General features: G+C 41.5%; 1 protein-coding gene across 1 annotated transcript in view; it reads right to left on the bottom strand.

The window, feature by feature from the left end:
* Window positions 1-12959, bottom strand: part of LOC308176830 (uncharacterized protein) — a 472043-nt gene extending 459084 nt beyond the window's left edge. The window contains exons 1-2 of the mRNA XM_080553100.1: window positions 10319-12959; window positions 9747-9779 (exon numbers count right to left, since the gene is read on the bottom strand). The gene's annotated coding sequence lies outside the window, so the exon portion shown is untranslated. The remainder of the gene's footprint in view (window positions 1-9746; window positions 9780-10318) is intronic.
* Between the last annotated feature and the right edge of the window lie 4844 nt (window positions 12960-17803).

Here is a 17803-nt window from a genome sequence, read left to right as displayed (position 1 = left end):
ATAGTCAGGAGTAGATTTATATTTAGATTAACTTCTACAAAACCTGCTGTCTACCCACATACCTTTCATCAAGCTCAAAAATAGCTTGATTCTATATGTTCTGCCAGTGCCTCTTTAAGCATTGCCTGGTCACGAGTAAGAAACAGAGCAGTCACAGGCAAGAAGATGGCAGTACGCTGATCTGATAAGGCTTCATTACAATAGGTAGCTGCATTTGATGATATAAAAAATTAATTCCATTTCTAAATTAAGTCATTTGAATCAAAAGGAAAAAAAAAAAAACTAACCCTAGGGCTCAGGGGAGATGTGGAATATCAAAGAAATAAAACATTAGAATCATAGAATCATTTTGTGTGGAAAAGACTTCTAAGATCATCTGGTCCAACCTCTAACCTAGCACTGCCAAGCCCACCATTAAACCATGCCCCTAAGCTCTACATCTAACCGTTTTTTTTGAAGACCTCCAGTGATGGTGATTCAGCCGCTTCCCCAGCCAGCCTTTTTTTGTGGAAGCCAATTTTGTGTGGAAATTTTACAGTTAGCAACTTGACAGCTATCAAAGAGTAATGACAAAACATAAAATACCCAGTTTAAACTTCACTTTTTTGAAGACGCCCTCATGGAGGAAATATTAACCATCTTCCCGAAGATTCCAACAGCAGCTTGGCTTCAAAACCTCCACAAGCTTCCTATCAACCTCCCTTCTTCATGTCCCGCTTGCCCGCAGCAGGGAGCTGAGAACAGGACCAGGGGATTTCTCGGCTGGGTGCCACCAGGGCCAGCAAGAACCACACACAGGTGGGCAAGCTCGAAAGGAAGCAGCTCTTTTGGAAAGAGCACATGAAGCCCCTGCAGAAAGCCTCTCCTGAAGGAAAACCTGGGAGGCCGAAACCCTGAGGGCTCATTGGAAGGCCTCTGGGAGTAACTCCAGGCCTCAGGGCCGCTCAGGCCGAGTCACTGCTTCTGTGGCCCTGATGCTCTGCACGCAGGGTTACATGCGTGGAGCTGAGAAAACATCCAGAAACCAAGTGCATTATATACTTCTTTTTTCCACAGACTAATTCTGGAAGAACACTTTCAATAAACCTGCAGTACAGGAGCACCCACAGGCTGCTTTTTCCTTACATTTTTGCTGGGTCCCATCTCACAAGAGTGGGATCCTGTGAGGCCTAATGGCTGACCGGCCTGCTGCTGCTGGTTGAGGAGGTGTTTCACCCAGCCAGACGGGGGATTCTCCTTCATGTAGATGGGAACCACAGGCTGACTTTTCATTAGCAAGTTCTTCACAGCACACCCCAGGTTTTCTGTTTTACCTACAGATGCTAGAGCTCTGAGTGGAGGCAAGTACTCTCACATCAGCGAGCGATGAACTGAGGGGTTCTGGCAGTGAGCTGAGGGTGGCTGGAGTGGCCACTTGCCAGGACTGATACGGACACAGAGGGCACGGCTTTGGCCTCTTCACATGCAACCTCTGCTACAGATACTAAAGCCACAGCACTGTGCAGCCCCTCAGAGATTGGGATGGCCTTGCAGAGATCTTTACAATAAAAGCTGCTTTGGGCTAACAAAAACATCACTGCACACATTTAAGACATGTTGGTTTCTTGGCCAAAGGACACAAACAAGAAACTGCAATTCTAGACAAGACCCAGGCCAGTTTGTGCTCAGTTAGGTCAGTCCAACTCTGAAATCCAAGTAGCAAATAGCAGGATTTGGGACTAAACACTTGCATTGAATTGTCTTTATGAACATGGCATTTAATGAAGGTTTCTTAAATATAACACACAAACTAAGGTTAATCCTATTCCCAGCAGATCTGCAGCACTGGATATGGGTTTCTGTATAAAAGCAGATAGTTTTGGTGAAGCCTTATAAAGAAATTCTGACATCAACCTAAATAACCCCTAAGGTTATTACCAAATCATGCACATTCTCTTCCTGCCAAGAATCAGTTCTACTGTGCCCAAGTTTTTTCCTATGTTTCCTAAATTCAGAAGAATATTGTATCAGACACCATACAAACAACCAGTCAGGCAGACTTGGCTAGACGTGTATCAGAGATATCAGTATGTCACTGATCTGCTGGTCGCTGAGCTACCTCAGTGTGGAACAGGCATTCCTGCAATTCTCACATCAGTGTCATACTTTGCTCTTTCTGCTATTAAAATTTCATCTATTTCTAATGCTTCTACTTTTCTGGTCATCCAAGATGCAAACGATTCTCCTGTCTCATCAGCAGTAGGAAACTCCAACTTTGTCTGAATATAACCAACATCTGCATTTAAGTTAGTAATTTAAAATAAAATACATGAGGCAGATACTGGAGGAACCCTAGACACGTTTCTATCACACACACTGGTCACCATGATCTATCTTCCTGCAAAACCTCTAGATCCCACCCCAGTCTCCATTCAGGTAAATTTACTACTTAAAACGAAGCAGGTTTTTGAAGTTATTTCCAACAATCTCAGGAAAAAAAAAAACAAGCAGAGATGAACAGCTGAAAATTTTAATCCAAAATTAAACCAGACTTCACCTGCAGTCCAAAATTGTTTAAACAACTACTCTTTTAATTCCTCATCCTGGTTGTGGCTAACTCTGTGAGGAAGAATACCAGGACAGGCTTCAGAAAACTAACAGATTACTCTGGAAGATAGAAGATATTGGTGCATTTCAATGAAAAGTCCCAAATACTTATTATCACCCCTCCAAATCTGATATTTACCTATTACAGCATGACTGTCTTCGCAGATACGTTTGTTATCTCATTATGGTTACTTCAGCTGAACTTCTAAATTATTAAATCCTTAACTTTCAGAAGGAAATCAAGGAACAGGCTGCCTATGAATAGGCTGCTCAGGGAAGTGGTTGAGTCACCATCCCTGGAGGTCTTTAAGAGACGTTTAGATGTTGAGCTTAGTGATATGGTTTAGTGGAGAACTTGTTAGTGTTAGGTCAGAGGTTGGACTGGGTGATCTTGGAGGTCTCTTCCAACCTAGAGGATTCTGTGATTCTGTGATATAAATACTGGCAGTAATAAAGGCTTCATGAGATGTTTGACCTCCTGATAAACTGTGCTGCCAAATGATTCTTAATTTCAGAGCAGTGATAGTGGAGTTTGATAAGTGAGGGATCGCATCTGTAATGTACCCATAGGTGAAATCATTTCTTCACTACATGCAGACTAAAGTCAGGCTTGGGAGAGAGAGAACAGTAGACTAAAAGGGATCATTCACTTATACTTTATGTACCTGCATCCAACCCATCATAGAACACAGTGATTCTTCACAGGATATGACCCAAATGCTGACACACAAATCCAGCTGATATTATTCCTCAAAAATTTATCCTAAATCCCTACAGTAACTAGCTTTCTTATAACACTATCTTATCCATAGTGGTGGAACGTAGAAAGATGCTTATGTGAAGTTGGTTCCATCTTTTGTCTACTACGGACTCTGCATCATGCTTCTTGACAGCAGAAAGAGGTTAGAATTTCCTTGACGAGGAGGAAAATATATATAAGAGAAATAAAAATCAAAACATCTGGGTTTTCCCCCATTTTTTGCTATCGGATGCAAGTCAGGAAGCAACAGGAAAGGAGAAATCGCAAGTTCAAGAGTATCAGGTAAAAAGAATTAGGACACGGGACCAGTAACTCTAGGGTTTATTTTTTCCTTCAGATTTCTGGAACCAGTAGCTTTGCATTGCCCAGAAACTCAGAAGCACTCCTTTCAAGTATGCAAATAGCACTTCCACATGGGAATCAAGTTCAGGAGAAACTTTGGTCCTACAATCCAGTGGAGCACTGTGTGGGAACTCTGAAGCAATCTGGATCCCAATCTAGGTCTCCTTTGCGCCCAGATCCCTTTTATATCTCCTGGTGAACACAGTTACTATATGAATGCACATGGCAACCCCCATCAGGATGCATTTCTGGTTAGAAAATCCCCTGTGGGCCAGCAAGAGCAGCAGTGAGGTCAAACTTCCCCCTCCTTCCCAGATTATTTTGATTTCTTGCTATTTCAGCACTTCCTGCACACAGATCTTAGGCCTCTTCTTCCCCCAGCTCCATTTAAGAACCAAATTCCCATTGACTTCAACAAGGATTCTCAACAGAATATGTAATCTATCCTCAATAGAACCAGCAGAAACAATTCTAAAAATATCCCTTAAAGATTCCCAAGTATTTTCTTCTCTTCTGAAGGTTATATAAGAAAACTAAGGGTAGTAGAGACTTTTAACTTTTTAAAACTTCTCTCTAGATGTTAACCAGATTTGTCTGATACTATTTATTTGGGAGTACGTTAAATACTTTGAAACATCCTGTTAGTGGGAGCCCCTGAGGATGTGTGAAGAAGAAAATGGGTTAATAAAAAAAAAAAGTGAAACCTTTGCAATTAACCTTTGATCAAATGCTGAAAAAACTCAGTTTCATGATGTTGTCTGAGGAATTACAGCACTTGACATGCGCACACATCAAATTTTATTCCCTAAGAAGAATGACTTTAATATTGAATTTTACAAATGTTGTGAAGACAAAGTTATGCCATGCTTTGATGTTATCTCTTTGTTATAATAAATTCCCTGAATTCATTTAGGTGACCTTGATTTCTTTAATCTATAAAAAGGGCAAAGTTCCCCCTCCCCATCATGTTTTAGCCATGGCACATAGCAGATTTACATGTCATTTCCATCAAGAATCCTCAGAATACCAAAAATCTCGGAGCTCAAGGCTCAGACATTGAAGGATGCCCTGACCAATTACTCTTTCATGGTAGGGTTTAGTTAGGCATCATTCCACAGAAGACCAACTTAGTAAATACTTTAAAGAAGAGTTTTCTCCCCTTTTCTTAATGTCTTTCCCATCTGGACATGCATATTTTGAAAGTTGGTGGGAAGACACATCCTTCTGCCTTTATTTCCACTCAGGATAAATCAGAATTGTCAAACTGTAATGAAGCCTTCAGCACAGCTCAGGTAATTAAGGATAAAGCACGAACCTGAGAAAGAGGAAGAGAAGATCAGTGTTAACATTCTCCCCATGTGCAGGAGCAGCTCTCTGAGATGTTTGCCACCGTAAGTGGAAACATAATGAGAGCTCCACTAGACCCGTTCAGTGTTACGAGTGCCGGAGCCAACTCATGGCAAAGCAGCGTCTCTCGTGCCACATCTGCCTGAACACTGCAGTGCTCCTCAGCTGTGTGGTCACTGGGCTTTAAAGGTCACTAGCTCTCTGCCCCATGGCATTACTGACTGTCACAGCAAGTTCACAGCGCCATAGAGAAGAAAAGTTTTTGCTGCTATCTGCGGGTCAGGCATCCCGCACAGAGGTGATCTGAAGAAAGAACATTAAATCCACCCTACAGACCCCAATTCTGGTAAGAGCTGAAATCCCACTGACATCTCTGGGACAGACAACTGTTTAAGCACTTTTACACCACTCCACGATGCCTGGTCATGTTCATACTTGAGATCAAAAGTCTTCCTAAAACTCTGCTGGTTTTCCAGTCAGGCTGTCTCTGTTTGCATGTACTCACTGGTGAAGCCTGAAGAGACCCAGCCACTCTCAGAGGGGTTTCACCTCTGGGGCTGGGACTACTCTGCCCCACCAGCAGCCTGCTATCTCAGTGAGCCCGGACCTTACAGCCACCTGCTAATTACAGAAGTGACCAAACAGCACTTAAAATGCACCATCCAGGTGGGGAATTAATGTAAGATCCACGGACATTTCCACCAGCTGGCAACTGGAAAACCAAGAGAGCAGCCATGCTGGGTCAGCACGGTCCTCAGGCAGCAACACATCACCATCACTGGGAGCAGCGACTAACCGGTGCTACCCAGCACTTTTCAAAGCCAGCCTTTGTTTTCTGAATGTTTGTGAAATACCACTGTGGAGCTGGCTGCAGGTATCTGACCTTGGTAAGTGCATTTCAGAGGGTTTAAGATGTGTTGAGCAACCCTGTATAGACCTGCTAAGCTGCAGTTTTGCTGTGCCGCGCTGGTAGGGGACTCCAAGTCAAACGGCAAAGCATCAGCACTGCTTCTTCCTCTCCTGCCTGCCTGCGATTCTTATCAGGAGGCTTGGGAAGCAGAAACCATCATGACACAAGCAAAGGAAAAAGTGCTGCACTTCAAATATGGTTTTTGTTTTCCTTTTAGTTTTTTGCTTTTAGACGAAAAACAAATACATACAAAGGCTCTTTGCTTTTAAAAAGAAAATAAATGCCCGCAAAGGCTCTTTGAAGGTCTCAGGAAAATACCCAAACAGAAAACAACTTTGGATCATAAATATTTACAGAAACAACTCTGTGCCTATGTAACATCCTTAAGCCTGGGATTTGAAAGCACTGGTTCCAGCGGTAAGCGTCATACTCTGCTCTGCTTTTCCATGCACACCAGCATCCCTTTCTGAGGTCACCAATTTGTACCAAAAACTACCTTAAGTACCTTAAGTTTAATGTGACCTCATATCTGCCTCCCCCCCCGCCTTTTTTTTTTTTTTTTTTTTGAAAGAGCACAGAGGTCACATCAACTGCTCCAAGTAACGAGATGACACTCGGGTAACAGAGCCCCTTAAATCCTGACTGCCATTGTAGCCATTATGCCAAATATTTTCCTCTGCATTGCAATAAAATATTTAAAGATAGCCTGTGTTTAAAGTCAGGGAAGGGAAGTGTGTAAAATAATCCTGAAGATAAACTAAATCCCTCTATCCCATACTAGCTTTACACCAGAAAAAGCCACATCTGACTTGAATTGTCTTAAAGGCTGCAATAACAAACTCCAGCAGCCTAAGGACAGGCCTAAATCACACAGCTTGGATTGATGTTAAACAGAGCCAAGGTTTCGGGTGTCCGTTACGGGACCCTGAACTGTCAGGCACTGACCTACATTTTGGAGAAATGAGAGTTGTGGTTGTACCGGCCAATTACTGAAAATATACAAGTACTCCAAGACATCTCAATTCCTCTGTCTCCTTCATATGCGAACAGTCATGGAAAAGTGCCATTTAATTTCCTTCGCGCCTTTTTTTTTTTTGCTGCTGTTGATAAAACAGCTTTTAACGTTTCCCCAGCTTCGCAGAGGTGCCTTAAATTGCTTTACACTTTTGGCAAGCGTGCAGCAATTTATTGAGCTAGACGTTTGTCGCACGATGCCCAAAGCGGCTTCACACCAGGACATTGCTTCCCAGTGAAACACCATCTTATGCCTCCCACCCCAAAAAGCAGAGCTAACTGGGGGGGGAGAACGCTGCCACCTCGTAACCTTGCAGGCTGTGACACCACCACCTGCGTTACCCCAAGCCCAGGGGTGTCTCTGCATCCCGAACTCCCAAGCGTTTACGTTTCTGCTGAACTGCTTGGGTCAAATTAACCAGAGGAAGGGAAGGCAATCCATTATGTACATGGGCAACTATAACCTAGCTATAGCTTGCAATCAAATACCCAGACTTTCTTAATTGATACAGCCATTTGACAAACTAACCTTTTTCCTTTTTGACACAGGTTCTTCCTTGCAAAAAAATAAAATAAACCTGCAAGACTCGTCACAGCACGTCACAGCCACTTAAACTCCTCTAACAGCAGATCAGTAATAAAGCTAAACTAAAACGTGCAAACAGCAGAGTAATTTGTCTGCAGGTCAATATGGATTCACACAGAAAAACAGAAGAAAACGTTAAGGTACAATTACAGAAGATAGAAATTGCATAGACTAGTAGCTAGAGATCTAGGACCTGATAAACCAACTGTAACTGGCCCAGCAACAGCAATAAAAAGATGCAAAAAGTCACAACGATCTTGCATCAAGTGCATTGATGGACTGACTGGTTAACTTCCCTAACTGAACTGACACTCATCAATATCCCCAAAAGGCTACAGTTGACTTTTAAAAATAAATAAAACCCTCTAAATATAAAAAAAGTATTGTATAAGAGTTTGATTTTTTTTCTTTCTTTTTGTCTGAAGAATGAGTTGCAGCATTATTTCTTGTGTGGTTTCAGGGGACTGTTGATGAAAACTTTCTGAAAATTAATGTAGGGTTATGGAAGATTTATGTTTCTGAGCATTGTGTTCAAGGAATTGCACCGTAAGTAGGCAACTGGGTCTAGTGGGGGCATCCCTGCCCACAGCAGGGGGTTGGAACAAGGTGAACCTTAAGGGTCCCTCCCAGCCCAAACCATTCTGTGATTCCATGAAATATAATCACCAGCAGTTACCAAATTTTACATTAAGGTATCTGTAATTCCTCTGTGCTGGAATGTACCAGATTTGTTCAGAAATACACAGGTGACCCACATAAGCTCTGGATAATTTACGTAGTTCCCAGTTACACTTAAGTCCGGAATGACCATGTAGTGCCAAAACAAACAAATCTACTGATCGACTCCATTGCTACAAGATTTAATCACTTAACGCCTTGAAAGACCCAAAGAAAAGAATTTTCTGCAGGCTCAGAAAACTCAGTTTGCAACTGTTTTTCCTAACTTGAAAAACATCTAGTTGTGGAATTCTCTCCTCTCCATCAACCTAGTTTCATAACTTCTCATTTACACCACCATTTGAAGTGAAATCAACAAGATGCGCATCACCTTCTAGTCACCTTAATGCTTATGGTATCCAACATAAAATCATATACAAATACTCTTCAAAGCATTCACTGCTAAACTAAGCAATATTTTATATATGCATAGAAATCCGCACCCCATGTTTAGCAGAGATTACTACTTCTACACTGTAAATCACAAATGGAGTAGTAAAACAACAATTTTCAAGAATATTTCCAAGACAATGCCAGAACTACTGTCAAAGCTTTGCTTTTCAAACTGAGCCAGCATCAAAGTGTTCAGTTCAGCTCCACAACTGTAGGCATGCACTTATTGACGGGGCTTTCGGTGAAGCTGGCTTCCTTACGTGGGCTTTGTGAAACTGAAAATACAGTCAGGAATCCTCCCAGCTTTGTTCATTTCATTTTGAGAATTTAGGTACTTAGCACCATTAAGAAACCTGCATTGAATTTATGCTTCCCAAAACCCTGAAGTAATCTGTGATAACTTTCTCTCAACAGACAGCTGAGTCTGGAAAGCCAAGCTTGTTCCTAAAGAAGGCAGAAGAGCCTAAATTAAGGTTTGTAGCAGTGGGGGCAAGTTCATCATAGTATCACTTAAGTTGCCTTCATAAGCAACCTAGTGGTGATACTCCTACTCATTAGAAGAAACCCAAATAAACTACATAGTCAATAAGGAATAATGAAAAACACATGGGTTAAGAATCAGCTGCTTTGACTAAAGTCTGAACTTTGCACTGAGATTACATAAATCTCCCTCCCCACTACAAGACACAATTTTTAAACAGGACAAAAATACTTGAGACATGATATTTTGTTAGGAAACATTCCATTCCACACATTTGTTTTCTTCTCAAATGTTGAGAAGTCCAGCTATAGTGTCTGCAGTACCTCCAGGGTCTCCTGGCAGAACTTCAATGTAGGATAATAATCAGCCCAGGCTTAATTATAAGTGTATTATTAAAATAAATAAAAGGCTACAATCATGATTTATCTTTAACAAGACTTGCACACCTCAAAATAGTTAATTAACCTAATGAGAAAAATTGAAAATTTTCAAGTTGCCATATCAGATTTTTTTTATTTTCTGACGTTTGCTTAAGATCACCCAATGGTCAGGGCAGTTTATCACCAAGACATCACAAAAGCACCTAAACCCAGAAACGCATTTTACTCACCTTGTCTCAGGTTGCAGATTTGTTTAAGACCTGCTAAATAGGAGAAAAAAAGTAAGATACCTACAAACTCAGGCTGCAACCAAATGCTTACTTTTGAAGGAATGACAATTGCTACCAGGATCATTACTGTCCCAAATGTAGTTTATTAGTCAGTAGCCTTACATTAGTAAATAACTATCCACTTTATTTTATAATGTTGATCTATAACATTTATTATAGTGCATTTAGAGAAACATATACAGTTACTTAATTTCTGTGTTTGGGGCACATGCTTGAGACTGGATTTTTAACCAGAATAAACTAACACAAGGCTGCTGACCTTAACAAAGTTATGCTATATGGCTTCATTTTCATAATGGCTTTCACTGTTATATAGACACCAACTTAATCCCAAATCAAAAGAAAATATTTTTTTCAATTAGGAACTGAAGAGAAGAACTAAATTCTATTTAAAATCAGAAATACAGAATATTTCTGTTTGAAATTAAATTTTATTTTAGAGAGGTATGAAAGTCTTTTGTTCTCTAACAGGAGAAAAGTTGAGCAAAACCCCTCTGAAAAGTTCTACATACTCATGTTGTCTTTGAAACACAAGAAAACTGACACTAAAAATGACCATTACTGAATAAAATTTACTTTTATCAGATAATTTTTTCAGCAAAGATACAAAGTCTCTCTAACTTCATGAAGATGAACTCCACCCAAGTCAACACAACCTTTCTGGAGAAAGGGAAAAGAAACCTTAGCTCTGCCTAAAATACAGATTATCACTTAGATTTTCAGCTGCTGCAAATGGAGGTAGCTCAAGTGATTTCAATTTCCTTTGACTTTAATGGAGCTCATGTTGAGTTAAAGCAGCTGAGGACATCCCTGTAGACATACTTACTCGTGGAGACCTAATGCAACAAATCACTTGGGGAATGAGGGTCTCATCTGCCCTGCTCCAAATCAGCACAGCGCTGTTGTCAGCTACCATAGGGATGCTCAGGAGCTGAAGGCATTTGTGCAGTTCAGTTCTTGGTCATGTTTGGTTTATAAGCGTCTTGCTTGCTTAAAAGTCAGTGCTTTGTTGCTTTGTAAGAGAATTGTTCTATTTCTCCAGAGAAATAGCAAAAGAAGGCAAGGAAATTTTAAGCACATCTCCCTTCTCAATGATTACTAAGGATGCGGAGCAGAGACCACAGAAGAGTGCTCTTGGAGACATAAGGCCTCTGTTTGCCTCTGTGAGCTCCCTGATACAGTTTCATCTACCTAGCCAAACCTCCTCACTAGGAACATAGCTGCCCGCGGCTTTCTATGCTAGAAGTGGCTCCAGACGGGTTTGGTTTGCTCCAGCACATGGCTCTGCTATCTTTTACCTGGAAAATAACTTGTCTGTTTACTTAAGTTACTTGAATAATGCCCAAAATATCTAGATGGACTTAATGTTTACATGAAAACTCTAAAAATAAACCTAACAGAGAAGATGTTTTGTTACATTTCAATAAACAAGAAACATCCAAGGCTGAGTGATCAGCTCTGCCTGCAATTACCCTGATGTAAGTGAAGGAGGGGGGATATTTGGATGATATGACTACAAGCTAGCCTTGATCTCATCAGATGTAACTGAGAACAGAATTTAGCCTAAAGCTACAAATTGTCCAAGTTAAAAAATAAAATCTAACTTTATCCTCACAAGCAGTCTGCACTGAGCAGACAAAAGCAATAACATGTAGATTTGGCAAGGTACTACTAGAGAGGGAAATGTCCCAGAGCAGCCCACAATAACAAATTGTCACTGTTCAGGCTAATAAGAACAAGCACTTAGCAAAGTTGATGCAGAGAATCGGAGTGATCTTTACATGGCAGCAAGTGACTGCAGCGACAGAGACATTTATGGCATTTGGAACAGTACAGGGAACAAGGGGACCGCCGTCCTCCCACTGTGCGAGTGCCTTAGGCTGTACACAGAAGCATCAGGCTTTAATCTCCTCCGTCTTGCTCAGAACTGAGGCCATAATCAGTCTTAGATAAAGAGGCATTTTCATATTTATTTATGTTCTGGATGGCAGAGAAATGCATGCCATCATTTGAAGCCTTAGAAATCAGATGTACTGCGGGTTTTGAGTGTGTGTCACCAAGTATTAAAGAAAAGGATCTCTCGCTAATTTCCTAAACGCTACGCTAGGCAGTTATAAAACAATTTATCAGCATCTGTTTGTGGTGACTGCTTTTTTTTTCTCTTTGATGTTGCATCCAGATAGTACCCAACAGCAGAATACCTAGTGGGATCATCATCTACCGCATACCTAGGGCTTGTCTGCTTGCTTTTCTGTGGAGCTACTTATAAGCTGTGAGGCAAGCCTTTGTCTCATTCATTTCTTGGTGCAGAATGCCTCTCTCCGACCTATTATAGCTATATTTATTATAGGCATTATACCTATCCTCTCAGGTCTGCTTCCAATTTGTGCATTCGCACAACAGAAAATGGTCTCAATCTAAAAAGATCAGTGTGGTGGGTTTCTGCTAAGTCTGAGAAACTGAACCTCTTTGCAAAGTAGTGCTGCCCCCAATGAAGATCACAAAGACGCATGTAAAAATGTTCCCAAGTTTATGCCAAGAGGCATCTCCAGGTTCCAGTCTTTCTATTCACATCCCTGCTTGGACCTAAGCTTAAGTTTAGTGGGCACCTTTAGTTTAACAACTTAAGAAAGACCACAATAGTTAAAGAAACAGTCTCATTTATCTCTGTTTTGGCTGTCTCTGGTAGTCAAGAGCGCCTAATTAGAGAAGTATATCAGATACAAGAAATGTATAGACTGATTTTTCCTTGTACAAACCTCATAAGCTTCTAAGAGTATGGTTCAGGGGCTGCCAGAGCTGGAAGATGCATTTAGACCACTTTGACAGCAAGTGATTGACCTGTCTTACATGGACTCAGTAACTTTAGCACTGGAGTTAGGATCAGATGTGGCATTATTTATCACAACTCTATATACACTAATTGACATAAACATTTCTTATCTTACCTGTGGGCTGTGAACACCAACTGCATAGGCTGTATTTCACTGCTCAATGATATATATTCAGGCAGCTCACCTTGACACTCTGATTTTGAGGTGGTTCATAATCTTTCTTTCTCGAAAGAGCTCACAGGCCTGTAGTATAAGAGCTTTCATCACCATACATGCCCATAATGAGCAACTCAAGCACCTGAGAAAACACAGCCTACTTGGCAGTTCTAAACAGCCACCACTCTTGGATCTTCTTCTCATGGTTCGGTGAAGCAGTTTTGCACGCTCACCATTAGACAATCAAAGGAAGCACAAAATTTCCAATGTAGCTTTCGGGTCACAGGAGAACTTGCAAACCCGAGGGGCAGCAGTAGGTGCTGGCTGCTCTCTAAGTGCATTCCCTTCGCTGTGTGCACATTTGTGTGAGTCTTCCGTAAGTACTTCTGCAGTCAGTGCGAGCAGAGTACAGGTCTTGTTTGTCTTGGACTAATTTTGAGTTTTTAACAAGGAGAAAAATGTGCAATTTCCTTCTTACACCCTACTCAGTTGTGTCACCATCGTTTACCAAGTCTGATAACACTTACCATGGTTCCTTTCTCCTGACACTTCAGCAAAGAACCTTTTCAGAAGAAAGCGTGACTCAGATTCCTCCTAAGAGTGAAAGCATTAAGGTTTTTCAGCTACACACGACTCCAGCTGATGTGCACTACGCGTGTTGGCAGGAGAGGTGGTAGGTGGCTGAAAGTCACCCACTTTCGGCTGTAACAAACTTTGATAGATGTTAGCATCATTTCAGATGTTTGTGATGCCTTCATTAGTACTTGCTGCCTGTAAACTGTCTTGCACTGGTTGACACAGAGGACACAAAATAGATCGCAACAGTCAATCTTTAGGTCTCTTTTTCTGCCATTGCTATAAATGATCTCTGGGTAAATGCAAGTCTGGAAAATATATATTAACTGTAACCAGCAAATTCTAGTAAGAGAATGGGGAAATTAGCTTCTACCTTTTTTACTTGCCAACTAACTTCACCCATGTGTTGGAAGTATTTAGATGAATTTCACATTCTTGAATTATTTGGGCTCCATATTCTTATAAATATTTATACTTAGTATGAATCCAAGACGGTGTCTCCATCTAAAAATAGCATTCCGATTTGTGGCTTTGCAAACATGAGATGAGGAGTTGGAGCATTACAAACCACATACAGTAAGTGCGTGTGATTATGTTCATTGAAATACTTTAAGTGGAAAAATTGTCATTACCCTGGGATACAAGAGAAGCAGGGAAGACAACGGCTGGATCCTGGCTGCAAGCAACTTTTGCCAAGACCGTGGAATCCCTTCCTTATTTCTAACAGTTTGCTTGGACTGCCAGGGACCTGCCTCTAGCCCCGAAGGCACAGCCCGGCTGCACAAAGCTGGGGCAGATGCACTGCCCCTTCCTGAGTAATCCCTGGAAAAGTACTCCATGGTGTTAGGAAGGCTGATGGGGGAACTCTGGTCTGGACTTCTAAGTGTCAGAGTTGGAATTTGAAAAATGCCATGGAAAAGCTCAAAGCAGGACATTCTGAGTCCTGCTCTTTCTAGACTATGCTGTTTAAAAAGCAATTTGCTTGACTGTAAGTGGAGGATTAAGTGTCTAGTTAGTGTTGCCACTCAGTGGATTCTGCCTACAAGTGGAAGCTTCTGGAAGCAGAAATATAAATGAAAACATCACCATCCCGTAATTGCCATGTGTCTGATATTCTACAGCTGCCTTCATTAGAACAGGCATTTTGTTTTTATTCTACTAGTGTCTGGTTTAGCTTTAAAAGCATCTCTCTCCAGTACACATTTTATCTCCCACACATTTAGACTTCCTCTTTTCCCCCTCCAAACACCTTCACACCGTTTCCCAACGATCCCACTACAATTCTGCACTATGGAACGAGGTGGACCAGGAGCCTTTTTACTTCTCCAGAGGAAAGCATAGCAGGAAGAGCTCCTGTAGTAATGTTTATTCAGCTGTGGAACAGTCTTCCAAAGGAAGTAGCAGAATTGCTAACACCTGAGTCATTTTATCACACTGATCCAAAGTCTTGCAGAATGCATGTCCTCCGCTAGCAGGGGCAGTTTTGTACTGTCAAACCCAATGTGAAATCTGTAACCCCACACTCCCTTGTCTGGAGAACACAAAATAAGACACAAATCAATAAAGCAGAATTTGTGCATTAATTCTTCTTACTAGGGAACAAATGGTTTGTCAAGCTTCTGAGCCTTGTTCATTTCCAATCCACGCTGCATGGAAATGCATTCAGTTTAACATCTTTCCTCCTGATAGGTGACTGTGCGCAGCTAGCAGGAAATGGATGCTCTGGAGAACGCATACTTACTGAATGTCTTAGAGTAATGAAGTGACTGGAATTTAAGACTTTAAATTTAATCCTTCAGCACACTTTGCCCGTAAGTACTTAGTTACAAACCTAATCTTCTTGGTAAACTACTCTCTCTTCCATTCGTCAGGATGTCAGATACGTTTTTAATATATTTACTCCTTCCATTGGCACAGATATGTATCTTCAGGAAACACGACATCTACAGCTAAAGCAATCACAGTCCTGGTGCATGTGTTAACTATAGTGCTTCTGCTGCATCGAAGGTCTAGTTATTTGGCATGGAGCAGAAGCAGAGTTGAAAGATGGCAAATGAGGAAACATGGCTCCATAATGCCCCTTGCCAAACTTTTTCTAAAGGTCTCACCCATTCTCTGCACAAGCATGACAAAGGAGCACACACTTACTGACGGGTCAGCCTGTAGAAGAAGGTCCTGCTTGCATTACTGGATTGCTAGCACTGCCATGGAAAACATTTTAATGACCTAAATATAAACATTTTGGAATGCATTTCATGTTGATATAAGTGCAGAAACTTTAGATTATGTCTGACTTTTCCAATTTGAATCTTCAGAGTAAGAAACACCACGCACAGTTGCTGAACCAATTCAGACTCCAAATGGTTAACCTCTTCCAAAAAAAAAAAAAAGCCCTTCTGGGCTTCCTCACTATAGCTGAAACTGAAAACAGAAGTGCCAGAGTACCACAATAAAGGCTGTTCTTACCGTATTTTTGAACTGACTAAAAGAGACAGGAAGATCAAGAAACCCTGTGAGAGATAATAAAAGACAAGCACTTGAAAACTGAATTGTGATGTGGCCACCAGAAATACCACTCTCAGAAGCAAAAATACTTGAAAGTTCATCCCCAGAGAACGGACTGCCAAGCCCTGGCTCAGCAGCTCTGCTCTTTTTTCAAACTAGATTATGCAAGAATTGTCTGCGAGCGCGTGGAAGGAGAGGAGAAAAGCAGCAGTGGCTTTTGTCAAGCATCAAACTATCATGAAAATCTAGGAATTACCATATTAGATTAGGCTGTGCCCCCTATCAAGTTCCTCTTAGCAGTCATTAGCACCAGATGCTCCAGAGGAAGCCAAGACAGCTCTAGTATATCATATCCCCCAGGAGACGTTTCCCCCTCCCTCTCATGGTCAGCATTTGGATAAAGCACTGCAGCACCAGAGGACTGCCTCCCTCTGCGCTCAGAAGAGCTCGGAGGAAATGCACAGAACTTGGCCCCTGACTGGTAGGTCTCTGGATCCTCTCAGAGCAATTCAGGGTTAGCTCTAGTCCAAAGAACATTTCAGTTGTGAATGTTTTCAATAAAGTGATGGAAACCACCCACGCTCTGCTGGGACAGTACAGGTTTGTGTTTCTGAGCTTTTGAACCCTACATGTGAGGTGCTTCCCTTGCAAAAAGCTGCCATGTGCTGGCACCCTTTTACACGTCCTATCAGGCAGTAAGGGACATTTGCATGGGGAGCTAGTAACTTTTGAATAAAAAGCATGCATTAGCTTTTATTAAACTTTTTTTTTTTTTTCCTACAAACACATACAACAGCAGCCCCAGCTCAAATATTTCTGCAGGATGAGTACACAGCCCACTTTCTTCCCTATTACCTTTTGAGAGGCAGCCTCAGGCAAGCCTCTGTCTCCTTGGGAACGTCACTGGGGAGCTGTACCACTTCAGACTCCTTCAAAATAGGAAAACATTTCAAAACCAACCACACACTTTAATTACTGGCAATTAGAAATTCCTGGTTTTGTGTGTTTACAGCTCAAAAATGTTAATGTGTGCCAGTTGTGTCAGAAAGTTTGATTAAGCTCTTTAAACTGATCTTGAAAAACTTAAAATGTAACCACTCCGTGATCAGAGCATCTTGGGGGCCTTCCCAGAGCGGCTGGTGGAAGTCAGAGCCGCTTTAACGGTCTCCTCGCTGCTCCCAGGGGACCACAGCATGCCTGGCAAAGACACACACCCAGCGTATTTGGCAGAAGGCATTTCTATCTGTCAGTTTTACAAAGGCTGGGCAACATCTTAATCACTCTAGGGTCACTATCTGAATGGTAAACTGGAGTTACTGCCCAGGTTCGTATGAGTATAACTGGTGTGGAGGGAGGGATAAGCAGCTGTGAAATGACCTAAAGGTAGGCTGTACAGGTTAGTTTCTGGTTTTATTAATCTTAGAAAATTAACACTTGAAAGAAACGGCATCATTAAGAACTTGATGTTAGAGTAAGTCCATAAGCGAAACACCAAGAGAACAAAAGGTGCATTTGCTGGCCTAACAGAGGTGGTATTTCCATAGGTACGTAAGGCTGATGATGAATGCTTGCTAAAGAGCTCTCCAAGTGTCACGAAATATGAGCAATAAAATACAGTCAAAGAATTGAAAAGACAAATGACAAGCCTCTGTGCATCATTAATGAATGATGAGGGTAGAAAGGCAGAAGATAACCTTCCATGCATATAATAACGATGTCTTTGACTGGTGGTGCTTCTCCATGCTCGCACGTTTAATAAGATGTGTTAGAATTAAAAATTTAAAAATCAGGTTCATGTGCTCCATAAAATATGAGGGAAGAAGCAACTCCAGCCTCAGTTAAGATCTCAGCATTCCACATCTTGGTGAAGAGTGAGATGTACTGATGTATGCAAGTGCTCCTAAGTGGAGCATGGCAGTATTCTCT

The sequence above is a fragment of the Anser brachyrhynchus genome (genome assembly GCF_964034855.1).
Source record: "Anser brachyrhynchus genome assembly, chromosome: 12".
In the NCBI taxonomy this organism is placed as follows: Eukaryota; Metazoa; Chordata; class Aves; order Anseriformes; family Anatidae; genus Anser; species Anser brachyrhynchus.
The sequence above is the reverse complement of the archived record's forward strand: the minus strand, read 5'-3'. Positions and strand labels throughout refer to the sequence as shown.